The sequence below is a fragment of the Schistocerca cancellata genome, chromosome 5 (genome assembly GCF_023864275.1).
Source record: "Schistocerca cancellata isolate TAMUIC-IGC-003103 chromosome 5, iqSchCanc2.1, whole genome shotgun sequence".
NCBI classification, from domain to species: domain Eukaryota; kingdom Metazoa; phylum Arthropoda; class Insecta; order Orthoptera; family Acrididae; genus Schistocerca; species Schistocerca cancellata.
Window position 1 is genome coordinate 805,505,514 of NC_064630.1, and position 26,810 is coordinate 805,532,323.

The window sequence follows — 26,810 nt, forward strand, 5'->3', positions numbered from 1 at the left end:
TAGTATGTACCAAGACAAGAAAAAAACGTCTGGTAAACACAGGCTGTAAAATGCGCATCTGTGGAGCTATGGGCACTTGTACATCTTCGCTAGTGTGGAACACATCTCTATTGAACTATTCCACAGAGCTGGCCACGTTTCCGGACATGGGTTCCTGAGTAGGGCTTGATCTACTAAGTCCCTTCTACAATCTGTAGAGGTATGTAAGATGAATTGCGTAACACCATTTATATGTCCATTAGGGCCCCTGCGGGCACGCAGAGGTGCCGCAACGCAGCGTGGAATGGACTCGACTAATGTCTGAATTAGTGTTGGGAACAACTGACACCACGAATACTGCAGGGCTGTCCATAAATCCGTAAAAGTACGACGGATTGGATATCTTTTCTGAACAGCAAGTTGAAGGCATTCCAGATATGCTCAATAATGTTCATCTCTGGGGAGTTTTGTGGCCAGCGGAAGTGTTTGAACTGAGAAGAGTATTCCTGGAGCCTTTCTGTAGCAGTTTTGGGCTCTGTGTGATGTCGCATTGTCCTGCTGAAATTGCCCAAGTCCGTCGGAATGCACAATGACCATGAATGGATGCAAGTGATCAGACAGGTGCTTACGTGCGTGTCACCTGTCAGAGTCGCATCTAGACGCATCAGGGGTCTCATATCATACCAACTGCACACGTCTCACACCATTACAAAGCCTCCACCAGCTTGTACAGTCCGCTGCCGACATGCATATTCCATGTATTCATGAATTTGCCTCCATACCCCTACACGTCGATCCACCCGATGGAATTTGATACGAGACTCGACGGACCAGGCAACACGTGTTCAGTCATCAACAGTCTAATGTCGTTATTGACGGTCCTAGGCGAGGCGAAACGCTTCCTGTCATGCAGTCATCAAGGGTACTCGAGTGATCCTTCGGCTGCGAAGGCCCACATTGATGTTGTTTCGTTGAATGCTTCGCACGCTGACACTTGTTGATGGCCAGCATTGAAATCTGCAGCAATTTGCCAAAGGTTGAAATCTGTAGCAATTTGCGGAAGGGTTGCATTTTTGTCACGTTGAACGGTTCTCTCCAGTCATCGTTGGTACCGTTCTTACAGAATATATTTCCGGCAGCGGCGTTATCGGAGACTTGATGTTTTATCGGACTTCTGATATTCACGGTACACTCGTGAAATGATCGTACGGGAAAATCCCCATTTCAAGGCTACCTCGGAGATGCTGTGTGTCCTATAGGTCGTGCGCCGTCTATAACACCACGCTCAAACACACTGAAATCTTGATAAACTGCCAATCTGACATCAATAACCGATGTAACAACTGCGGCAGACACTTGTTGTCTTGTAAAGGGTGAGTCGCTAACTATTGTCATCAAGAACAAATCCGAAATGCATGGGACAACGGGGACCATAATATGACTTTTTTTTTTAATGGGATACTATATTTTGGTACTTATTTTCTGATAGCGGCTATCGAGACGAATCCAATGATGTGTCACAGTAAGGACTTTGAAAGTCAACGAAGGTCAAAACGGTGTCACGAACGTCCGTTTAAAGAAGGTGTTCGAAGTGATGATCATTGCCATCAATGCAGTGCTGGAATCTTCTTATCATGGATTGAGTGGTATTCCTTATCACATCGGCACTTATCGAAGCATATGCTGTTACAACTCTCTCTCGCATATCTTCGGGTGTACTTGTAACGTCCTTATAAACAATGTCTTTTACTAATTCCCACAAGAAAAAAATCCAGGGGCGTCAAATCACATTTCCTCCGCGTCCAATCCAACGATTTGGGAATTGTCCCTGCAACTAATTACCAGCCATCAGCGAAAAATGTGCCGGACACCCGTCGTGTTGAAACCACATTCTGTTCCTTGTTCGTAAATGTATTTTTTCCAGTAATAGACCTAATGTTTCTTGCAGGGATGTGGTGTACTTCCTAACTACTTCGGTGGAATAGGTTCCTATAATTTTGTCCACCAGAATCCTTCGCCATACATTCACCGACCACGGTTTTTCGTGTGCAACTTGCCGCAGCCAACATGTATTTTCAGTTGCCCAATAATGCATGTTGTACAAATGATGATTTCCATGGTTCGTGAATGTAGCCTCGTCAGTAAATGAAATGAAATTAATAAGTGTGTCATCCCTCTGAATCTGAAGTTAACAGCCCATCGGCAGTACTCAATGCGACGCATACAATCAGTACTAGTTAAACCTTGGTGGAGACTGGTATGGTAAGGATGATATTTATGGCGATGCAGAACACGAACATCACTAATCTGGCTCATCCCAGATTCCCTTGCAATTTGACGCGAACTGACACAGGGATCTCGAAACACGGTGACAAGTGTACCAGTTTCCGTTTCATCGTTAATAACTTTCCGTTGCGGATATGTTTCCGATTCGTTAAAGATCCAGTTGTTTTCTATATATCATACACATATTTAAATGTACGACGTGTAGGGTGAGTACATTGGGGATATTTTTCAGTGTATATGTCTCTAGCTCTCACTGAATTTAGTTGGTATTCTCTGTAAATGAGAAGCATACCGATTTATTGTTCGAACGAATACATCGTTCACACTCGCTTGATTCGACGAAACTAGTTCTGTATTGCGAAACCGTCTAATGGTATTTACATGTCAATGCCACGTTAGATGGATACGCCGTATTCGGGGAATATTTACTATTTGCACGATATACGAGAGAGAATTGTCAAAGCATGTGCTTCGGTAAGTGCTGAAGTGATAAGGAATACCACTTAATTGCAGCACTTCATTGATACCAATGGTCATCACTTCGAACACCTTCCTTAAATGGACGACCATGCCACCTTTTTGACCTTCGTTGACCTCCAAAAACCTTACTGTTACATCTCATTGGATTCGTCTCAATAGCCACTATCGGAAAATAAGTACCAAACTATAGCATCCCATTTAAAAAAAGAAAGTTGACCTTCATATCTCTGACGCAACCCCACCCAGCAACAAAAGACCAGCTTCATATTATGGTCCTCGTTGTCCAAATGCTAGAATTGTCCCACAAACTTTTCAGCCACTATCATACTTCCGGAGTTACTCTGGTGGTAATAGTTAGTGACTCACCCTGTATAGGCATTGCCGACCGCAGCGCCGTATTCTGCCTGTTTACAAATGTCTGTATTTGAATACGCATGCCTATATCAGATTTTTTGGCGCCTCAGTGAATATGCTTAAAATTTTATAATTTATTCTATCACTCACTGAAAATCACTTGTTAATATCTACTATTTCTGTAAAGGTGTTAAATTCTTAATTTGTAAATATAATTTATGGGTAGCCTGTATATGCTTAATGAGTAACAGACCCGATTTGTGATTGGATTTAGAACTTCCTTGCAGGCAGAAATTCATTTGTCGTTCCTATTGGCACAAAATCAAGGAATAAAAATCTGTGTCGCGAATATCCAAATGAAGGCTCGTAGGGAAGTCACTTTACAGTTTATATTAATGATCTCGTTGACAACCCTAGAGGCACCTAGAGTCTATCGACGAAAGATGCTGTTTCCAATAGGTAAGTTGCAACCCCAGAATACTGTAGCCAATAACAGAAGACCTTCAGAGGATCGACGATAGTTGCAGAGACTGACAGTTAACCATAAACGTGCAGGCAGGGAAATCAGGACGCGCTCAGTATAAAGACACTTCAGCTATCAACATATTAGCAGTAAATTTTCAGGGTGTTCGGAATAAAGTTCCTGAATATACTGCCCTCCAGGAAGCGTGCGGCGCGCAAATTATTCTCGGGACTGAGAATAGGAAGTTCTGAAATATGTAGTGAGGGTTGGAACGTGTAGCCGGCCGGAGTGGCCAAACGGTTCTAGGAGCTACAGTCTGGAACCGCGCAGCTGCTACGGTTGCAGGTTCGAATCCTGCCTCGGGCATGGATGTGTGTGATGTCCTTACGTTAGTTAGGTTTAAGTAGTTCTAAGTTCTAGGGGACTAATGACCTCAGAAGTCCCATAGTGCTCAGAGCCATTTCTTTTCTGGAACGTGTATCGGAAAGACAGATTAGACACCGTAGGAGGTCGAAGTAGAGTGTGATTGTGAAGTTATCTGGACACGTTTAACAGGGCTAGGAGAATTAATGTTAATTGTTGGGTGTTATTACCGGCCACCAGGGTCCACCATGACAGTTCTAGAATCATTCAGAGGGAGTCTACACTCTGTATCGCAGAAGTACCTGAATCATGCTATATTAGTCGGAGGCGACTTCAACCTAGTTAGTATAGACTGGGATGTCTATGGATTCATTACAAGTGGTACAGACAAGCCGTCGTGTGAATTACTTTTGAACACATTATCCGAAAACTTTCTTGAGCAGCTAAACGGACAGCCAACGCGTAATGGAAATATTTTAGATCTGGTAGCCACGAACATACTAGACCTCATCGACGGTGTCAGTGTTGAGACAGGGGTCAGTGATCATGATGTTGTCATTACGAATATGGTTACGAAAATTAAAAAGTCGGTCAAGAAGGCTAGGAGAGTATTCTTACTAGAAAGAGTAGATAAACAGTTGTTAGCATCCCACTTAGTAAATGAATCGACTTCATTTACTTCCGGTACGATGGACGTGGAAGAGTTATGGGCAAATTTTAAACACATTGTAAATCACGCATTGGACAAGTATGTGCCGAAAAAGTGGGTTACGGACGGAAAAGACCCACAGTGGTTCAACAGCGCAATTCGGAGAATGCTCAGGAAGCAAAGACAGCTACACTCACGGTAGCAAGAAAGATCGGAAGAATGAGGACAGGCAAAAGTTAGTAGAGATTATTGCTGCTGTAAAAAGAGCGATGCGCGAAGCATACAACCACTACCACCGTCATACCTTAGCAAAAGATCTTGCTGAAAACACAAGGAAATTATGGTCTTACGTAAAATCGGTAAGCGGGTCGAAGGCTTCCATCCAGTCACTCACTGATCAGTCTGGCTTGGCAACGGAAGACAGCAAAACGAAAGCTGAAATTTTTAATTTAGCATTTGAGAAATCTTTCACGCAGGAGGATCGTACAAACATACCGCCATGTGAGTCTCGTACAGATTCCCGTATGGAGGACATAGTGATAGACATCCCTCGGGATGTGAAGCAGCTGAATGGGTTGAAAATAAATAAATCGCCAGGTCCTGATGGGATTCCAATTCGGTTATACAGACAGTACTCAACTGCTTTGGCTCCTTATTTAGCTTGCATTTATCGCGAATCTCTTTCCAAACATAAAGTCCCGAGCGACTGGAAAAAAGCGCAGGTGACGCCTGTATATAAGAAGGGTAGAAGGACGGATCCTCAAAATTACAGACCAATATCCTTAACATCGGATTGTTTCAGGATTCTCGAACATATTCTCAGTTCGAATATAATGAATTTCCTTGAGATTGACAAGTTGCTGTTCATGCATCAGCACGACTTTAGAAAGCATCGCTCCTGAGAAACGCAACTCGCCCTTTTTTCACGTGATATCTTGCGAACCACGGATGAAGGGTATCAGACGGATGCCATATTCCATCATTTCCGGAAAGCCTTTGACTCGGTGCCCCACTGCAGACTCCTAACTAAGGTACGAGCATATGGGATTGGTTCCCAAATATGTGGGTGGCTCGAAGACTTCTTAAGTAATAGAACCCAGTACGTTGTCCTCGATGGTGAGTGTTCATCGGAGGTGAGGGTATCATCTGGAGTGCCCCAGGGAAGTGTGGTAGGTCCGCTGTTGTTTTCTATCTACATAAATGATCTTTTGGATAGGGTGGATAGCAATGTGCGGCTGTTTTCTGATGATGCTGTGGTGTACTGGAAGGTGTCGTCGTTGAGTGACTGTAGGAAGATACAAGATGACTTGGACAGGATTTGTGATTAGTGTAAAGAATGGCAGTTAACTCTAAATATAGATAAATGTAAATTAATGCTGATGAATAGGAGAAAGAATTCCGTAATTTATGACCACTCCGTTAGTAGTGTAGAGCTTGACACAGTCACGTCGATTAAATATTTGGGCGTAACATTGCAGAGCGATATGAAGTGGGACAAGCATGTAATGGCAGTTGTGGGGAAGGCGGATAGTCATCTTCGGTTCATTGGTAGAATTTTCGGAAGATGTGGTTCATCTGTAAAGGAGACCGCTTATAAAACACTAATACGACCTATTCTTGAGTACTGCTCGAGCGTTTGGGATCCCTATCAGGTCGGATTGAGAGAGGACATATAAGCAATTCAGAGGCGGGCTGCTACATTTGTTTCCTTGTAGGTTTGATCATCACGCGAGTTTTATGGAAATGATTCAGGAATTCGGGTGGGAGTCTCTAGAGGAAAGGAGGCGTTCGGGAATTGCTACTGAGGAAATTTAGAGAACCAGCATTTGAGGCTGACTGGAGTACAATTTTACTGCCGCCAACTTATATTTCGTGGAAAGACCACAAAGATAAGAGAGATTAGGGCTCCTACAGAGGCATATAGGCAGTAATTTCTCCCTCGTTCTGTTAGGGAGTAGAACAGGGAGAGAAGATGCTAGTTGTGGTACGAGGTACCCTCCGCCACGCACCGTATGGTGGATTGCGAAGTATGTATGTAGATGTAGACGTAGAACTAAATACGTACGACGTATTGCATAGAAATAGGCGAAGAGATTCATTACCTAGGCAAAAAAATCACTGAAAATGGCAGTTAACGTTCGTGATTGTTTGCCTGTCAACACCGTTTAGCAAACACATGAGACTGAAACTAATTTGGAGTTGCCCTTTTCTCAATATTGGTACGCAACGGAATATCACAAATCTGACTGTTAATGTGAACCGTCTCAAATGTCCATTAAGCACCACAAACCACACACAGATAATTGTTAAGTCAAAACGTAATCGCCGTTATTACTATCTGAATAATCCAAAAGAAAAAAGAAAACGTTTTTCACAACATTTAACAGTTGTTGTTGTTGTGGTCTTCAGTCCTGAGACTGGTTTGATGCAGCTCTCCATGCTACCCTATCCTGTGCAAGCTTCTTCATTTCCCAGTACTTACTGCAAACCACATCCTTCTGAATCTGCTTAGTGTATTCATCTCTTGGTCTCCCTCAACGATTTTTACCCTCCACGCTGCCCTCCAATGCCAAATTTGTGATCCCTTGATGCCTCAGAACATGTCCTACTAACCGGTCCCTTCTTTTTGTCAAGTTGTGCCACTTACTCCTCTTCTCTCCAATTCTATTCAATACTTCATCATTAGTTATGTGATCTACCCATCTAATCTTCAGCATTCTTCTGTAGCACCACGTTGCGAAAGCTTCTATTCTCTTCTTGTCCAAACTATTTATCGTCCATGTTTCACTTCCATACATGGCTACACTCCATACAAATACTTTCAGAAACTACTTCCTGACACTTAAATCTATACTCGATGTTAACAAATTTCTCTTCTTCAGAAACGCTTTCCTTGCCATTGCCAGTCTACATTTTATATCTTCTCTACTTCGACCATCATCAGTTATTTTGCTCCCCAAATAGCAAAACTCCTTTACTACTTTAAGTGTCTCATTTCCTAATCTAATTACCCTGAGCATCACCCGACTTAATTTTACCACATTCCATTATCCTCGTTTTGCTTTTGTTGATGTTCATCTTGTACCCTCCTTTCAAGACACTGTCCATTCCGTTCAACTACTCTTCCAAGTCCTTTGCTGTCTCTGATAGAATTACAATGTCATCGGCGAACCTCAAAGTTTTTATTTCTTCTCCATGGATTTTAATACCTATTCCGAATTTTTCTTTTGTTTCCTTTACTGCTTGCTCAATATACAGATAGAATAACATCGGGGATAGGCTACAACCCTGTCTCACTTCCTTTCCAACCACTGCCTCCCATTGATGCCCCTCGACTCTTATAACTGCCATCTGGTTTCTGTACAAATTGTAAACAGCCTTCCGCTCACTGTATTTTACCCCTGCCACATTTAGAATTTGAAAGAGAGTATTCCAGTCAACATTGTCAAAAGCTTTCTCTAAGTCTACAAATGCTACAAACGTAGGTTTGCCTTTCCTTAATCTTTCTTCTAAGATAAGTCGTAAGGTCAGTATTGCCTCACGTGTTCCAACATTTCTTCGGAATCCAAACTGATCTTCCCCGAGGTCGGCTTCCACCAGTTTTTCCATTCGTCTGTAAAGAATTCGCGTTAGTATTTTGCAGCTGTGACTTATTAAACTGATAGTTCGGTAATTTCCACATCTGCCAACACCTGCTTTCTTTGGGATTAGAATTATTATATTCTTCTTGAAGTCTGAGGGAATTTCGCCTGTCTCATACATCTTGCTCACCAGATGGTAGAGTTGTGTCAGGACTGGCTCTCCCAAGGCCGTCAGTAGTTCTAATGGACTGTTGTCTATTCCCGGGGCCTTGTTTCGACTCAGGTCTTTCAGTGCTCTGTCAAACTCTTCACGCAGTATCGTATCTCCCATTTCATCTTCATCTACATCCTCTTCCACTTCCATAATATTTTCCTCAAGTACATCGCCCTTGTATTGACTCTGTATATACTCCTTCCACCTTTCTGCTTTCCCTTCTTTGCTTAGAACTGGGTTTCCATCTGAGCTCTTGATATTCATACAAGTGGTTCTCTTTTCTCCAAAGGTCTCTTTAATTTTCCTGTAGGCAGTATCTATCTTACCCCTAGTGAGATAAGCCTCTACATCCTTACATTTTTCCTCTAGCCATCGCTGCTTAGCCATTTTGCACTTCCTGTCGATCTAATTTTAGAGACGCCTATATTCCTTTTTGCCTGCTTCATTTAGTGCATTTTTGTATTTTCTCCTTTCATCAATTAAGTTCAATATTTCTTCTGTTATCCAAGGAGTTCTACTAGCCCTCGTCTTTTTACCAACTTGATCCTCTGCTGCCTTAAATACTTCATCCCTCAGAGCTACCCATCCTTCTTCTACTGTAGTTCTTTCCTCCATTCCTGTCAATTGTTCCCTTATGCTCTCCCTGAAACTCTCTACAACCTCTGGTTCTTTCAGTTTATCCAGGTCCCATCTCCTTAATTTCCCACCTTTTTGCAGTTTCTTCAGTTTTCATCTACAGTTCATAACTAATAGATTGTGGTCAGAGTCCACACCTGCCCCTGGAAATGTCTTACAATTTAAAACCTGGTTCCTAAATCTCTGTCTTACCATTATATAGTCTGTCTGATACCTTCTAGTATTTCCAGGATTCTTCCATGTATACAACCTTCTTTCATGATTCTTGAACCAAGTGTTAGCTATGATTAAGTTATGCTCTGTGCAAAACTCTACCAGGCGGCTTCCTCTTTCATTTCTTAGCCCCAGTCCATATTCACCTACTACGTTTCCTTCTCTCCCTTTTCCTACATTCGAATTCCAGTCACCCATGACTATCAAATTTTCGTCTCCCTTCACTATCTGAATAATTTCTTTTATATCATCATACATTTCTCAATTTCTTCGTCATCTGCAGAGCTAGTTGGCATATAAACTTGTTCTACCGTAGTAGGCGTGTGCTTCGTGTCTATCTTGTCCACAATAATGCGTTCACTATGCTGTTTGTAGTAGCTTACCCGCTTTCCTATTTTCCTATTCATTATTAAACCTACTCCTGCATTACCCCTATTTGATTTGGTGTTTATAACCATGTATTCATCTGACCAGAAGTCTTGTTCCTCCTGCCACCGAACTTCACTAATTCCCACTATATCTAACTTTAACCTATCCATTTCCCTTTTTAAATTTTCTAATCTACCTGCCCGGTTAAGGGATCTGACGTTCCACGCTTCGATCCGTAGAACGCCAGTTTTCTTTTTCCTGATAACGACGTCCTCTTGAGTAGTCCACACCCGGAGATCCGAATGTGGGACTATTTTGCCTCCGGAATATTTTACCCAAGAGGACGCCATCATCATTTATCCATACAGTAAAGCTGCATCCCTTCGGGAAAAATTACGGCCATAGTTTCCCCTTGCTTTCAGCCGTCCGCAGTACCAGCACAGCAAGGCCGTATTGGTTTATGTTGCAAGGCCAGGTCAGTCAATCATCCAGACTGTTGCCCCTGCAACTACTGAAAAGGCTGCTGCTCCTCTTCAGGAACCACATGTTTGTCTGGCCTCTCAACAGATACCCCTCCGTTGTGGTTGCACCTACGGTACGGCCATCTGTATCGCTGAGACACGCAGTATGTAATTGAAATAACCAATCTACATACGATAATGAACAAGTTACTAAGTCCCACAAAAGTTCATAAATATTTCCATGAGAGTAGTCCATTATGCCATTCCTAGTTTAATCTGCTCTCGGTAGCGGAGTCACCTGCAGCCATTATAACACGCGCCACCGTGTTTCGAAGTGAAAAGACAATTTCGGACCTTAATAATTATGTGACACATCAAGACATGCAGCCATTTTAAATGCTTCATACGCGATGAGCTTTGTGGCTGAACAATAATGAGCATAGGCAAGAAGAAGTGGGCAACACCGACAGTCTTCACATGATATCAATCAGTTCAGTAACTCAGGCACAACTTTTTGACAAAATCGTTTCACCAAATGATTTTTTCATTAACTAAGAATAAATACGAACAGTACAGGAAAACTAGGACTAAATAACGTGAACGCCACAAGGACAGATGGAAGGGAATGAACCCCAATTCACCACAAATTTGCAAAGCCACCAAAATTACTCTGGTCGATTTGTTGTTCTGCAACAAACCTGTGCTTGCTTAAAAACATGGTCCGTTCTACGAAAAAAATTATTTTGCACAAGTTTCAAAAACGCTAGCCAACTACAGAAAATGTGGTGTACCAACAAACCACAGAAGAAAGGTTTGCGGCAGTTGGCAACAGAAGTCGGTGGTACGTCCGTGGGCAGCAGGAACATCCCTGCCCGCAATCCAGTTTCACCGCCTGCTAGAATCACGCCTCCTGGAGCGGCAGCGCCACCATGGAGAGAGTGGCATTTGCGTTTAAATAACCGCGCACGAGCAGGAGTTGTCAGCTGCAAGTTGCGAGTCAGTCCGAGTCTTGTCAGGGAGTTCCTGCAGAGCGTTCGTCTTACTTTCCAGTCTCCAGGTCGTCGAGTGAGATAGAAACAGCAGCCGATAAACAGACAGTAGGTAGTCCTCAGTGGAAACACAACAATGAATAGAATTATCGTGTACGGACAGAGACCACCTGCATGGAGATAACTGAACTGTCTATCTGGAACTGATCATCGTACAGGGCTCAAGACAGTTTTATTCCAACGTTATTTAGTTTGTGTTCATGGAAATGTACACTACTGGCCATTAAAGTTGCTACACCACGAAGATAACGTGCTACAGACGCAAAATTTAACCGACAGGAAGAAGATTCTGTGTTATGCAAATCATTAGCTTTTCAGAGCATTCACACAAGGTTGGCGCCGGTGGCGACGCTTACAACGTGCTGACACGAGGAAGGTTTCCAACCGATTTCTCATACACAAACAGCAGTTGACCGGCGTTACCTGGTGAAACGTTGTTGTGATGCATCGTATATGGAGGAGAAATGCGTACCATCACGTTTCCGACTTTGATAAAGGTCGGATTGTAGCCTGTCGCGATTGCGGTTTATCGTATCACGACATTGCTGCTCGCGTTGGTCGAGGGCCAATGACTGTTAGCAGAATATGGAATCGGTGGGTTCAGGAGGGTAATACGGAACGCCGTGCTGGACAGGCATCTTATCCGCATGGCTGTAACGGATCGTGCAGTCACGTCTCGATCCCTGGGTCAACAGATGGGAACGTTTGCAAGACAATAACCATCTGCACGAACAGTTCGACGCCGTTTGCAGCAGCAGCATGAACTATCAGCTCGCAGACCATGGCTGCGGTTACCCTTGACGCTGCATCACAGACAGGAGCGCCTGCGATGGTGTACTCGACGTCGAACCTGGGTGCACGAACGGCAAAACTTTATTTTTTCGGATGAATCCAGGTTCCGTTTACAGCATCAGGATAGTCGCATCCGTGTTTGCCGAGATCGCGGTGAACGCACATTGGAAGCGTGTATTCGTCATCGCCATACTGGCGTATCACCCGGCTTGATGGTATGGGGTGCCATTGGTTACACGTCTCGATCACCTCTTGTTCGCATTGACTGCACCTTCAACTGTGGACGTTACATTTCAGATGTGTTACGACCCGTGGCTCTACCCTTCATTCGATCCCTGCGAAACCCTACATTTCAGCAGGAAAATGCACGACCGCATGTTGCAGGTCTTGTAGCGGCCTTTCTGGATACAGAATATGTTCGACTGCTGCCCTGGTCAGCACATTCTCCAGATCTCTCACCAATTGAAAACGTGTGGTCAATGGTGGCCGAGCAACAATACCTCAGTCCTACTCTTAATGAACTGTGGTATCGTGTTGAAGCTGCATGGGCAGCTGTACTTGTACACGCCATGCAAGCTCTGTTTGACTGAATGCCCAGGCGTATCATAGCCGTTATTACGGCCAGAGGTGGTTGTTCTTGGTACTGATTTCTCAGGATCTATGCACCCAGATTGCGTGAAAATGTATTCACATGTCAGTTCTAGTATAGCCCGCATCTCGTGGTCGTGCGGTAGCGTTCTCGCTTCCCACGCCCGGGTTCCCGGGTTCGATTTCCGGCGGGGTCAGGGATTTTCTGTGCCTCGTGATGGCTGGGTGTTGTGTGCTGTCCTTAGGTTAGTTAGGTTTAAGTAGTTCTAAGTTCTAGGGGACTTATGACCACAGCAGTTGAGTCCCATAGTGCTCAGAGCCATTTGAACCATTTTGAAGTTCTGGTATAATATATTTGTCTAATGAATACCCGTTTATCTTCTGCATTTCTTATTGGTGTAGCAATTTTAATGGCCAGTACTGTAGCTGAGGCAGGACAGTTACGCTAAACCTGCGTTCTACAACTGGTGATGATGATGATGTTTGGTTTGTGGGGCGCTCAACTGCGTGGTTATCAGCGCCCGTACAATTACCCAATCTTTGCACAGTCCTATTTCGCCACTTTCCTGGATGATGATGAAATGATGAGGACAACACAAACACCCAGTCATCGTGAGGCAGGTGAAAATCCCTGACCCCGCCGGGAATCGAACCCGGGACCCCGTGCTTGGGAAGCGAGAACGCTACCGCGAGACCACGAGCGGCGGACTTCTTCTACAACTGGTGTTTCAGCGTTACCAAAGTTGAGTAATCTATTTTACCATTCAGTATTCTGTGTTACTTTCAGGGCCCTTTTGTGTTGCCCTACAACACACACATCCGTCCTACCAGCACACTTTCATTAGTCTTTTTAGACAGGCAATCTGTGATAGCGTTCTAGGTTCCGAGTTCCGGGGTAAACCCTTAGTGATATGGATTTTATTCGTTTGCACACAACGTCAAAAATAAGTATCTCAACTAAGCAAAGCGTTGGAAAATATCTCCTGTGTGGAAATACCTCTTTAGCTTTTAAATATTCTTTACTTTCCCTCGCTTCCACTTTACAGACATTTTGTTGATATGTCGACGCTGCTCTTTTAGTTGCCTTACATATCTGGACAAAGAGAGGGTACTCGCCATTTAAAACAGGAAGACGTAATAGAAATCATACATTCAAAATTGGTGGTTCAGAAACCACGTCTCGATACTCTGATCCCTTGCAGCTCAACAAAACAGAACTTTAGAGCGAAATCGAAATAAATCATATTCAACCGACAATGAAGTCGCGCCGGCGTTACGAATGTCAATACGAGCTATTCAGGCTGGAGAGCCATTAAGCTGTTCTCGGCTCGCTCGTATTTCGTGTCCACCGCTGAGGTCGAGGGTCACTCACATTGCGTCTGCTAATGGACGCCGGCTTCGGGGTCGCCCGCCAGTGAAGGTGCAGCTTTTATACTGCAGTGCCACAAGAATGGGCGGCTAGGCGTGGGGGGAACAGAGTGGAGTGGGAACAGAGCACTTATTGCTGACTGCTCCACCTCGATGGCTGGCGTTGTTCGCTATAGGCCCGCCTCAACCGTGCCAATCATTTTCGCCCTGATACGAAACTCCCGGCAACGACACAAATATCCAGGGAATAGTTTTACAAACCTAGGTATTATTTGAAATTACAATGGTTGTAGAGACAGTAAGAATAGGAATAACTTCATGTAAGCAGTCAGACTAACAGATGAATCATTTAACCATCTTACTGGTAGCTGCTGGAAAGTGTAATTCCTTCGTCCATGGTGAATTTTTCTATGTGGATATTACTGTCACTTCACACATAACATGTACTCATCTCAGAAAGACACATCCTGCATTGTGCGTGCAGGTAGCTAGAAGAGGAGATTCGTACACGAGACTGTGATTCCATTTTTATCCATATCCGTTCATCAGTATTAACGAAACTTGGAACAGCGAGCCTACATAAAAGTATGATTTAGCCTCATAAATTTCAGATCAATAACGTTTGTGAGCTGGTTCATTGATACTATAATAACTGAAATTTTATTTCATTTTATAACATGAACGATAAAAAGCTATACGTAACTTGATATAGTTCATTGCCACAAGATGCCTGATAATTTACAGCTGTCACTGACTGTTAAAACATCACTTGATACACTAACAAACTACTCTCTTGATGTACGAAGTTCAAAAATTATAAAAGAACATTTCCACCTGAGATTTAAATAACCCTTTATTCTGATTCGATGATGCTGATTATTTCAGCTGAGGACACCAACTGGGAAGGTGTGCTTCCATGCTCAGCTCAATATTGAAGTCAGCACGAGGGTGCTGCTGCGTTGATGAGAGGACGTGTCTTCTTTAGTCTCTCCCATCCGTCATTATAGATTTCCACGAGACATCGCTAATGTCTTTGGTAGCGATGTGCTTTGCCGCCACTGGTGTGGCACCATGATCTTTGCACAATACCCTAGTTCCATAAGTATAGAAACTTCTTTATCGCATACAATTATTCGGAGCTAGAATAAAAGTTACATTTCGCCTATCACTAGAATGTGTGGGGAGTAAATTGGAAACGTAAATAATGAATAAATCTTGAATTTATGAATAATTGCGAATGGCTGATCTTGTGAAATAACATTGTAGAATACCAGAGTGAGTCACATAAACCAAGTGAATTGAACCCGAGAAGAAATATTTTTATGCCAATTCGTAAGATAAGTAGGATATGATGCCACAAATTCATTTGGCATTTTGGGTAGTTAACATAAACTTGATTTAGGAGATGTGATTGGTCAAATAGAGGGCCTATTTTCATTGTTTTTATTTATATGAGGAGAGGTACCACTCCCACCAGCCACTGCTAGAAGCAACCAATTAGATAAACACGTGTTGCCATGTCCTAGACACAGGAGATATGTTATTCGGTCTGCAGTACCGACCCGTAATTGAATAACTTATGCATAACCTTGTGTATGTTGAGACTCTGATGATTTTATTTAAATTAATGAAAATTCGTTTTGTTGAGAACAAAGAGACTGCAGATAGATCAGAGTGGGTATTTTTATGATACTCGTTTTTAATGACAGTTCACATTCGATATTTTCAAGAAGTGAACAGGTCTTTCATACTACACGATGTAACTCTGTGTCATATATCATAGGAAACAGCTCACTGCTTTGAAACTAAATAATGGACAACGTGCTACTTTTAGGTAACTGTAACAACATATTGAAGATCAAATAAAATTTAGATTGTTTACTAAGTGAGTATAAAAGGATTTAGTAACTGAAAGTTGAGTTTGATGTAAATACTTGTTCTTACTGTAGACGTTGCATGTGAAATTAGAGCTGAACCTAAAATAGATATTCTTGAACAATGCATCAGAGACTTCCAGTTGCCACTAGAATACTGAAAGATAGCAGCGTTGATATTTTCATACTCTGAGACTACACATAACACACTCTTTAAGGCATTTATTTAAAGCATTTGAGATGATAATAATCCAAGTGTAATGGAATTACAGTTCTTTCTGTGCAAATATCATGCAGACTAGAGACAGAGGCAATGTATTCATAGTCATTCTCAGCTTTTCCTCTCTGTATAATTTTCTGTTTCGCCCTAGGTGAAGCAGCTGAATGTGTGGAGATTACTGACGTGACTGAACTCATCTATGGCAGTAAGGCAGCCGCATGCAGCAACACCAGCTTTGCCAACGAGCGTTATTAAAATGTATGTGGCAGATTCCAATTCACATCTGTTAATTTGACAAAAGTTACTCCAGTAAAAAATCTAAAATAATTTAACTGAGCTCAACATTATGGAAATTACCTATCAGGAGACTAAGTGAACAGACCAAAGTGCTCTTCAACATCAAATACCACACTGCCATCTTCCTCTGACAACAACTCACATTTCAAAAGAAGAAAATATTTTATATTCGCGTTTGCATTTGTACATCAGTCACAACATATTCAACTTTTACATAATTATTACATTTAAAAACTAGTTACTCTATTGTACTTACATGAGATACTCTAAAGTTTTCAGCACAAGGTAAAATATTCGCTGCAGTTTCCAGTCCTCCTACAGTTGAAAATATACGTGTAAAAAGGGTCTGTCTCCAGAACCATTTTCTGCTCTGTGTTACCAATATGGAAAGTAACTGTCTCCATTTGTGGTGGACTAGAAGGAAGTGTCGTACCACGTCAAAGCGAAACACTGTCAAGGTGTCTTTAACTGATGTTATACCACCTCAGAGATAGCATATAGAATCCACTGTGCCCCTTGTAAGGCTTTAATGGAACTACAAAAAATCGCCCTAAGGCCATCTATCACTGAAATAATAAGGTCTGATTTTTTCAGGAGTGCCAGATCGTTCTTACTGTGAACATTTCTTCATAATTATAAAGTAATAACTGAACGAACCTGTAACACAGTAATGAGCGCGCCTTCAAGAGTCATACAATAAGTTACAAATAATTCTTACGCGTCAGAATACAATTCTTTCTCACTTTCAATTTGAAAGAAAATATTGTTAACATTTCAGAAGCTTAGCAACAATTTTCTGAACTGGACACTATATTAAAAGGTAAATAGTTACATCTACTTATGTGTTAATGAGCCTGTGAGCTGCCGAACAATGCAGTCAGCAACACAGATTGCATAATGCGACTTTCCTTTGATAGTCTGATTTAATTTTGGAAATTTAAATTACTTTTTGTTCGTATTGAAATAATCTGAGAAATATTATAGTTCCTTACCATGATAGAAAATTTATGAAATTATCCCATTCAAGATATCAGTTTATATGCATACATTGCTGTCACCTATGTATTACAATGTGAAACTCTCAAGTGCGTTGCATTTTACCATAATAATTAGGTGTGTTAGACATCCTAAAATAATGAATTAAGAACAAGTAGACTTTATAATTCGTCACAGTCAGGAGAAATGTATCTTCTACTATTGTTGTGGGTCCTTTTGTAATTTTTGATGCAACATGTATAAATTATTTACTTCCTTTGGATCACAGTACATTTCATCCAGTCATACCATTTATGTTTTTAGTCGTCTTTCAAGTACACTCAAAAGCGCTCGTCAAGGAACTGACAAAATGAGTGATGACAAGAAGTCAAGAGATATATAAGTAATAAAACGAAATCCCATATCCCTAAAACCATTACAAATAACAACGTATTTTCATCAAGCTGAAATTGACATGACTTTGAATAACAGTTAGTCACAAATGAAAGACAGAACAAAAAATGTATTTTTGATGTTGTGTTCCACATCATATCGATTACAAAAAGTTACGACCCAGGCTACTTGGAACCTCCAGCAGAGAAGGCGGAGCAAGGCACCTCGTTAGACAGCAACACCTACAGCAGTTACATCCAGAGGCCTTAGACGAGGTCTATTGAACAAAGACTAAAGAAGTGTTGTTACTTGTATTTATCAGACAGTAATTTAAAAGAAGAAGTGGTCGAACTGGACTGACAAACTGACATCTCAGAAGGACAAGCATTTCTGTGAATATCTTCAAACAATATTCAAGATAACACAAGAGATGTTTTAGAGAGGAACATTCCATGCACTTACGTGTTCTTTGAGCACGGAACACGTGAGTATTATGCAACATCAATAAAAGCTGGAAACAAATAATTGGACTGACGAGAGGAAATGACTGGGTTTCCTGTCAGATGTATGGACATACCGATACCATATTACACTCCTGGAAATTGAAATAAGAACACCGTGAATTCATTGTCCCAGGAAGGGGAAACTTTATTGACACATTCCTGGGGTCAGATACATCACATGATCACACTGACAGAACCACAGGCACATAGACACAGGCAACAGAGCATGCACAATGTCGGCACTAGTACAGTGTATATCCACCTTTCGCGGCAATGCAGGCTGCTATTCTCCCATGGAGACGATCGGAGAGATGCTGGATGTAGTCCTGTGGAACGGCTTGCCATGCCATTTCCACCTGGCGCCTTAGTTGGACCAGCGTTCGTGCTGGACGTGCAGACCGCGTGAGACGACGCTTCATCCAGTCCCAAACATGCTAAATGGGGGACAGATCCGGAGATCTTGCTGGCCAGGGTAGTTGACTTACACCTTCTAGAGCACGTTGGGTGGCACGGGATACATGCGGACGTGCATTGTCCTGTTGGAACAGCAAGTTCCCTTGCCGGTCTAGGAATGGTAGAACGATGGGTTCGATGACGGTTTGGATGTACCGTGCACTATTCAGTGTCCACTCGACGATCACCAGTGGTGTTCGGCCAGTGTAGGAGATCGCTCCCCACACCATGATGCCGGGTGTTGGCCCTGTGTGCCTCGGTCGTATGCAGTCCTGATTGTGGCGCTCACCTGCACGGCGCCAAACACGCATACGACCATCATTGGCACCAAGGCAGAAGCGACTCTCATCGCTGAAGACGACACGTCTCCATTCGTCCCTCCATTCACGCCTGTCGCGACACCACTGGAGGCGGGCTGCACGATGTTGGGGCGTGAGCGGAAGACGGCCTAACGGTGTGCGTCATGGAGACGGTTGCGAATGGTCCTCGCCGATACCCCAGGAGCAACAGTGTCCCTAATTTGCTGGGAAGTGGCGGTGCGGTCCCCTACGGCACTGCGTAGGATCCTACGGTCTTGGCGTGCATCCGTGCGTCGCTGCGGTCCGGTCCCAGGTCGACGGGCACGTGCACCTTCCGCTGACCACTGGCGACAACATCGATGTACTGTGGAGAACTCACGCCCCACGTGTTGAGCAATTCGGCGGTACGTCCACCCGGCCTCCCGCATGCCCACTATACGCCCTCGCTCAAAGTCCGTCAACTGCACATACGGTTCACGTCCACGCTGTCGCGGCATGCTACCAGTGTTAAAGACTGCGATGGAGCTCCGTATGCCACGGCAAACTGGCTGACACTGACGGCGGCGGTGCACAAATGCTGCGCAGCTAGCGCCATTCGACGGCCAACACCGCGGTTCCTGGTGTGTCCGCTGTGCCGTGCGTGTGATCATTGCTTGTACAGCCCTCTCGCAGTGTCCGGAGCAAGTATGGTGGGTCTGACACACCGGTGTCAATGTGTTCTTTTTTCCATTTCCAGGAGTGTATATGGAGGGTATTTCCCTGCTACAACAGCACGCAAGGCACTTCAACTACTACTTGGTAGTCGAATGAAACTATCAGTCACTTATTGCCCACAGTCATCTGGCTGAGTTCAAACAATAACTACAACCACTGCCATCACAAGGTTACCACTAATTAGCCATGTTGCCGGTCAGCTCAAGAGACCAGTCACCACATTTTAGGGACACGAACTTAAGCAATGCTTGTGAGTGTTAGGTTTACTTCAACATAATAACCAACACCCAGAAATAATGACTGTGAGACAACTATTGGCACAGTACGCATCTACGATTTCCTTTTAACCATCATTCGTGATGGAGAGATGTCAATGGCATATCTGGAGGTTCCAAAAACAACTATACTTTTTAGAGACAGTTACGTTGTATTTTATTTACATTAATCGAACATGGATATGCCAGTAACGGTGTCTATGAAAAACCAACGTCCACTGACCTATGCCTACACTAATCGAGTCAACACAATCTATAACAAAGAAATCCTAGCTGAAGTCACCGGACCCGACATTGAGAACTGCTGCAAGTTTCTGAAAGCCTGGTCTTAGCCACATTCCATAGGAATGTGGCGTCCATTACGTGGACTCGTCTTTACAACAGTCGTTGGGAAGTTCAAGGTACTTCCGTGACACACCCCACTAACATAACAAAATAAATCAGCTGTCATCGAACCCTGCCACTAATAAAATCACGAAATGAAATACGATGAGATCGTTATCGTGGTACATACACCAAATTTATGGCACACAATAATTAAAGATTGTCTTGAAATACAGAGAGAAAAACTAATAAACCGGGATGGAGGTTTCATTTTAAGTAAGGCTTTGGGTCGGACACTCAATTTACGAGAAAGCACACCAGCAATGCATTTCTGCCGTTAGCGCCGCTGTTTGTTTTATTTATTATTAATGTGAAACGCTGCACACTACAGTACAGAGTAGCTACACGGGTGGCTGGAGGGGCAAGCCTACAAGGTGCCCCCTCCAATTTCTCTGTACGTTTCACCAGTTATTTGGTTCAAATGGGTCTGAGCACTATGGGCCTTAACTTAGAAGGTCATCAGTCCCCTAGAACTTAAAACTATTTAAACCTTACTAACCTAAGGTCATCACACACATCCGTGCCCGAGGCAGGATTCGAACCTGCTACCGTAGCGGTCGCGCGGTTCCAGACTGTAGCGCCTAGAACCGCTCGGCCACAGCGGCCGGCACCGGTTAGTTCGCTCGCCATATAAATGAGCCCTCACAATTGTGAAGTCCTCAGCCCGAAGAACCGCGAGTGTTGAGACGCCCCAGTAAATTATGCCTTCAGACAGTGGTGTCTGGTGAATGAACTCGTCAGCCCAAATGTTTCAAAACTGAATTAATAAAAAAAAAATAGAGAAAAGTTAAGCATTGGTTTTAATCCTTCACGTGATCTATATACTCCCACTTCAGTACAATGCACAGAACGTTCGTGCAACCATCTGAGAAGTCCTCTGTGGAATGTTGTCCAACTAGCACGTCACAGTGGTCTGAATGTCAATTATGTCGTCTAAAGTATGATTCTTCACGTGAGTTTCTGCTCTCTGTTGTTTTGTGGTAGGTGTATACTGATTACACGAAGGCTCATGACACTTGATAATATTTTTTTCTGAAAAGAATTGTCCCCATTGTAAGGTACCATTCATTTTCGAACCACAGTACGTTTCCCCAAACTTACACTTTGTGTAGTATCTGCAAACATTAGTAGCATGCTTTGAGCTCAAGTAATAGTGGTTCAAATGGCTCTGAGCACTATGGGACTTAACTTATGAGGTCATCAGTCCCGTAGAACTTAGAACTACTTAAACCTAACTAACCTAAGGACATCACACACATCCATGCCCGAGGCAGGATTCGAACCTGCGACCGCAGTGGTCGCGCGGTTCCAGACTGCAGCGCCCAGAACCGCTCGGCCACCACGGCCGGCCGAGTAATAGTGCAGAACTCATTAGCAGGAGGTATGGTTTCAGGTCTCACTCCAGCTGATTATGATGAGGATGATAAGTGGTTTGTGGGGTGCTCAACTGCGCTGTTACCAGCGCCCCTACAATTTCCCTACCTTTGCACAGTCCTGTCTCGCCACTTTAACTAACGATGAGGAAATGATAAGAACAACACATACACCCAGTACCCAGACGTAGTAAATAACTGGCCCGGTCGAGTATCGACCCCATGATCAAGAGGCAACAATGCTACCACTACATCACGGTCTGCGGACCACACAGACTGAAGTAACCGCTGAATAACCTGCCGCTGCCATTAGACAGTATGACAGGGAGCAGTGGCCAGCCGTAACATATATCACCGCACGCTACGTAGGGAAACCACAGCCATTCTGGTACGCTACTTTGTATAATGAATATTTTCTAATTACCGCTACTTTTCCAGCAGAAGGTATTAGGAGACACCTACCTCACACAAGCACTTACTTATACCAATATTATTACGCAAGAACTCATTCATTTCCATAAACAAATAGTTAATCTTTAAGCTAATGAAGTTGTACGAACAGCTACGGTGTTTCACGACTGTAAGTACGTACATCGACTGCGCCCAATACTTTCCAGTCGTCGATAGGGTACTTCCGAGCACATTTACTTCTTAAGACCACGCTCTCAAAAAGGGCTAGTTTATGTCTTAATAAGTGATGTACTATTGGGTTATAATAGGTTTACGGTATTTTCGCGAATAAACACATCTCAGTGCCATCGACAGTCGTACTTCAAGCAGTATAGCTACCGTCATTACGAGGGTAAGAGGGTTACAATTAACTGTCAGTGGCGCGTCGGAAACAAGCAACTTGACTCACAGGATAACGTCCATCCGGTGACCGTGGCTGCATCAGACGCTAGGAGAGAAGTCAGCGAGAGATTGATATACTGAATCGGTACAATATTTGTGTGTTCCATCGCCATTACGAGGGTGCGAATGTTACATTGAACCGTCAGTAGTGCGTTTGAAACAACAGACTTGGCTCCCAGGAGACCGTAAATCCGGTGACCTTACCCGTGATAGATTCTTGGAGGAAAATAGGCTAAAGAATGAAGCATTAACTCGCGAGGCAATTTGTGTGCTCCATCGTCATTACGAGGGTGGGATGGTTACAATTATACTACTGGAAATTGAAATTGCTACATCACGATGATGACGTGCTACAGACGCGAAATTTACCCGACAGCAAGAAGAATCTTTGATATGCTAATGATTAGCATTTCAGAGCAATAACACAAAGTTGGCGCCGGTGGCGTAGCCTACAACGTGCTGACATGAGGAAAGTTTCCAACAGATTTCTCATACACAAACAGCAGTTGACCGGAGTTGCCTGGTGAAACTTTGTTGTGATGCCTCGTGTAAGGAAGAGAAATGCGTACCATCACGATTCCGACTTTGATAAAGGTCGGGTTGTATCCTATCGCGATTGCGGTTTGTCCTATCGCGACATTGCTACTAGCGTTGGTTGAGATCCAATGACTGTTAGCAAAATATGGAATCGGTGGTTTCAGGAGGGTAATCCGGAACGCCGTGCTGGATCCCAAAGGCCTCGTATCACTAGCAGTCGAGATGACAGGCATCTTATTCGCTTGGCTGTAACGGATCGTGCAGCCACGTCTCGATCCCTGAGTCAACAGATGGGGACGTTTGCAAGGCACTAACCATCTGCACGAACAGTTCGGCGACGTCTGCAGCAGCATGGACTTTCAGCTCGGAGATCATGGCTGCAGTTACCCATGACGCTGCATCACAGAGAGGAGCGCCTGCGATGGGCTACTCAACGACGAAACTGGGTGCACGAATGGCAAAACGTCATTTTATCGGATGAATCCAGGTTCTGTTTATACCATCACGATGGTCGCATCCGTGTTTGGCGACATCGCGGTGAACGCACATTAGAAGCGTGTATTCGTCATCGCCATACTGGCGTATCAGCCAGCGTGATGGCATGGGGTGCCTTTGGTTACACGTCTTCGTCATCTCTTGTTCACATTGACGGCACTTCGTACAGTGGACGTTACATTTCAGATGTGTTACGATCCGTCGCTCTATCCTTCATTCGATCCCTGTGAAACCCTTCATTTCAGCAGGATAATGCAAGACCGCATGTTGCAGATCCTGTACGGGCCTTTCTGGATACAGAAAATATTCGACTGCTGCCTTGATCAGCACATTATCCAGATCTGTCTCCAATTGAAAACGTCTGGTCAATGGTGGCCAAGCAACTAGCTCGTCATAATACGCCAGTCACTATTCTTGATGAACTGTGATATCGTGTTGAAGCTGCATGAGCAGTTGTACGTGTTCACGCCATCCAAGCTCTATTTGACTCAATGCCCAGGCGCATCCAGGCCTTTATTACAGCCATAGGTGGTTGTTCTGGGTACTGGTTTCTCAGGATCTATGCATCCAAATTGCGTGGAAATGTAATCACATCTCAGTTCTAGTATAATATATGTGGCCAATGAATACCCGTTTATCATCTGCATTTCTTATTGCTGTAGCAATTTTAATGGCCAGTAGTGTAACTGTCAGTGGTGCATCGGAAACATTCAACTTAACTCATAGGGGAACGTCGATGTGGTGACTGTGTTATCACTTGGAGAGAAATCTTCTGGAGACTGATGTATTGAAACGCGCCGCAATTTGTGTGTTCCATCGTTATTAGGAGGATTCGAGGGTTACAATAAACTGTCAGTGTCCGACGGAAACAAGCCACATGACTCCCCAAAAACGTCAATCCGTTGACTGGCTCAGTTATTCACTTGGAGAGAAGTCGACTGGAGACTGAGGTATTGAATTGCGACGGAATTTGTGCCTTCCATCGTCATTACTTGGATCTTAGGGATACAAACAAATGTCAGTGCTACATAAATAACAAGAAACTTGTTTCCCATAACCTAAATCCGTTGACGGTGACCGCATTAGTCGCTTGGAGAAAAGTCTGCAAGAGTCTGAAGTATTGATTTGCGAAGCAATTTCTGTGTTCCATCGTCATTACGAGGATGCGAGTTTTACAATTAACTGTGATTGGTGCGTCAGAAACAAGAAATTCGACGCTGAGGAGAACGTGTACTAAATCCGACGAAACTTGTGTGTTACATCGTCATTACGGAGGTGCGAGGATTGCAATTAACTCTTAGTGGCGCATCAAAAACAAGTAACTTAATCAGCAGGAGATCGTTCGTCCAGTGCCCGTGGCGTCGTTAGTCCCTCGGAGAGAATTCATCTGGAGACTGAAGTATTAAATCGCGAAGTAGTTTGTGTGTTCCTTGGCCATTACGAGAGTGCGTGGGTTATGTTCACTGTCAGTGGAACTTCCGAATTTCGGGATCAAGCAACTTGACTCCCATTAGAACGACCAACCAGTGACCGTACTTGCGTTTAGTCGCTTATAGGAAAGTCATCTGCAGGCTGAAATGTCGAATCGCGATCCATTTTGTGCATTGCATCGTCATTACGAGGGTGCGAGGGTTCCAATTAAGTGTCAGTGGTTCGTCGGAAACCAGAACTTTGACTACCAGGATAACGTACATCTGGTGACCGTAGCTACATTAGTTGCTAGGGGGGAAGTCGTCTGGAGACTGGAATACTGAACCGCGACGCAATTTTTGTGTTCCATCAAAATTACGTGGATGCAAGCGTTACAATTATCTGTCAGTGGTGCCCAAGAAACTTCCAATTTGACTCCCAGGAGAAAGTCCATCCGCTGACCGTAGTCGCAGCAGTCACTTGGAGAGAATTCGGCTGGAGATACATGTATTGAATCGCGACTCATTTGTGTGTTCCATGGTCATTACGATGGTGCGAGGGATACAATTAACTGTCAGTGGTGCGTCTGAAATAAGAAACTTGACTCCCAGGAAAACTCAAATGCGATGACCATAGCCTCGTTAGTTGAGTGGAGAAAAGTAGTTTGGAGACTGATGTACTGAATCGCGACGCCATTTGAGTGTTGCATCGTTATTCTGAGGGTGCGTGGGTTCCAATTCACTGACAGTGGTGCGTCGGAAACCAGATCTTGACTCCGAGACGAACGCAAATGCGGTGACTGTAGTTGTGTTAGTCGGCTTTAGATTTTAGTAATGTATCGAGAAGCAATTTGTGTGTTCCATCGACATTACGAGGTTGCGAGGGTTACAACTAACTGTCAGTGGTGCGTCAGAAACAAGCAATTTGACCCTGAGGTGAACGTACAACTGAAGCGAACGCACAACTGGTGACAGTAGCCGCATTAGTCACTTCGGACGAAGCCTTCTGGTTTCTGTTGTACTAAATCACGACGCAATTTGTGTCATCCATCGTGTTGTGGTTGGCAAGAGAGCCAACAGCGTTTTACTAAAGGAGGCCGAAATGCACGCCTTTTAGCACACGCAGGCTGGCGTGAGGTCTGGAACAGGTCAAGGAAATTAGACTAGCAAAAAAAGGACGTAGCTGTGGAATACTTAACTTTAATCCATAATTGGTGAACATCGCTCTTGACGGTATATGTTTTACAGCATCAATAGTAACTGGTAATGGCGCCTTGTTAGGTCGTAGCAAATGACGTAGCTGAAGGCTATGCTAACAATCGTCTCGGCAAATGAGAGCGTAATTTGTCAGTGAACCCTCGCTAGCAAAGTCGGCTGTACAACTGGGGCGAGTGCTAGAAAGTCTCTCTAGACCTGCCATGTGGCGGCGCTCGGTCTGCAATCAATGATAGTGGCGACACGCGGGTCCGACGTATACTAACGGACCGCGGCCGATTTAAAGGCTACCACCTAGCAAGTGTGGTGTCTGGCGGTGACACCACACATCGTCATTATGAGGGTGCGAGGGATACAATTAACTGTCAGTGGTGCGCTTGAAACTTGCAACCTGACTCCCAGGAGGACGTTTATACCGTGACCATGGCTGCATTAGTAGCTTTGAGAGAAGTCTCCTGGAGAAGAAGTATTGATCGTGACACGGCTTGTGTGTTCTGTTGTCCTTTCGAGGGTGCGAGGGTTACAATTAACTGACCGTGGTGCTTCGGAAACAAGAATCTTGAGTCGCAGCTCAAAGTAAATCCACTGACTGTAGCCACATAAGTCCTTTGGAGAAATATCGGCTGGAAATTGAAGTACTGAGTCGAGAGGAAATTTGTGTGTTCTATCTTTATTACGAGGATACGATAGTTACAAT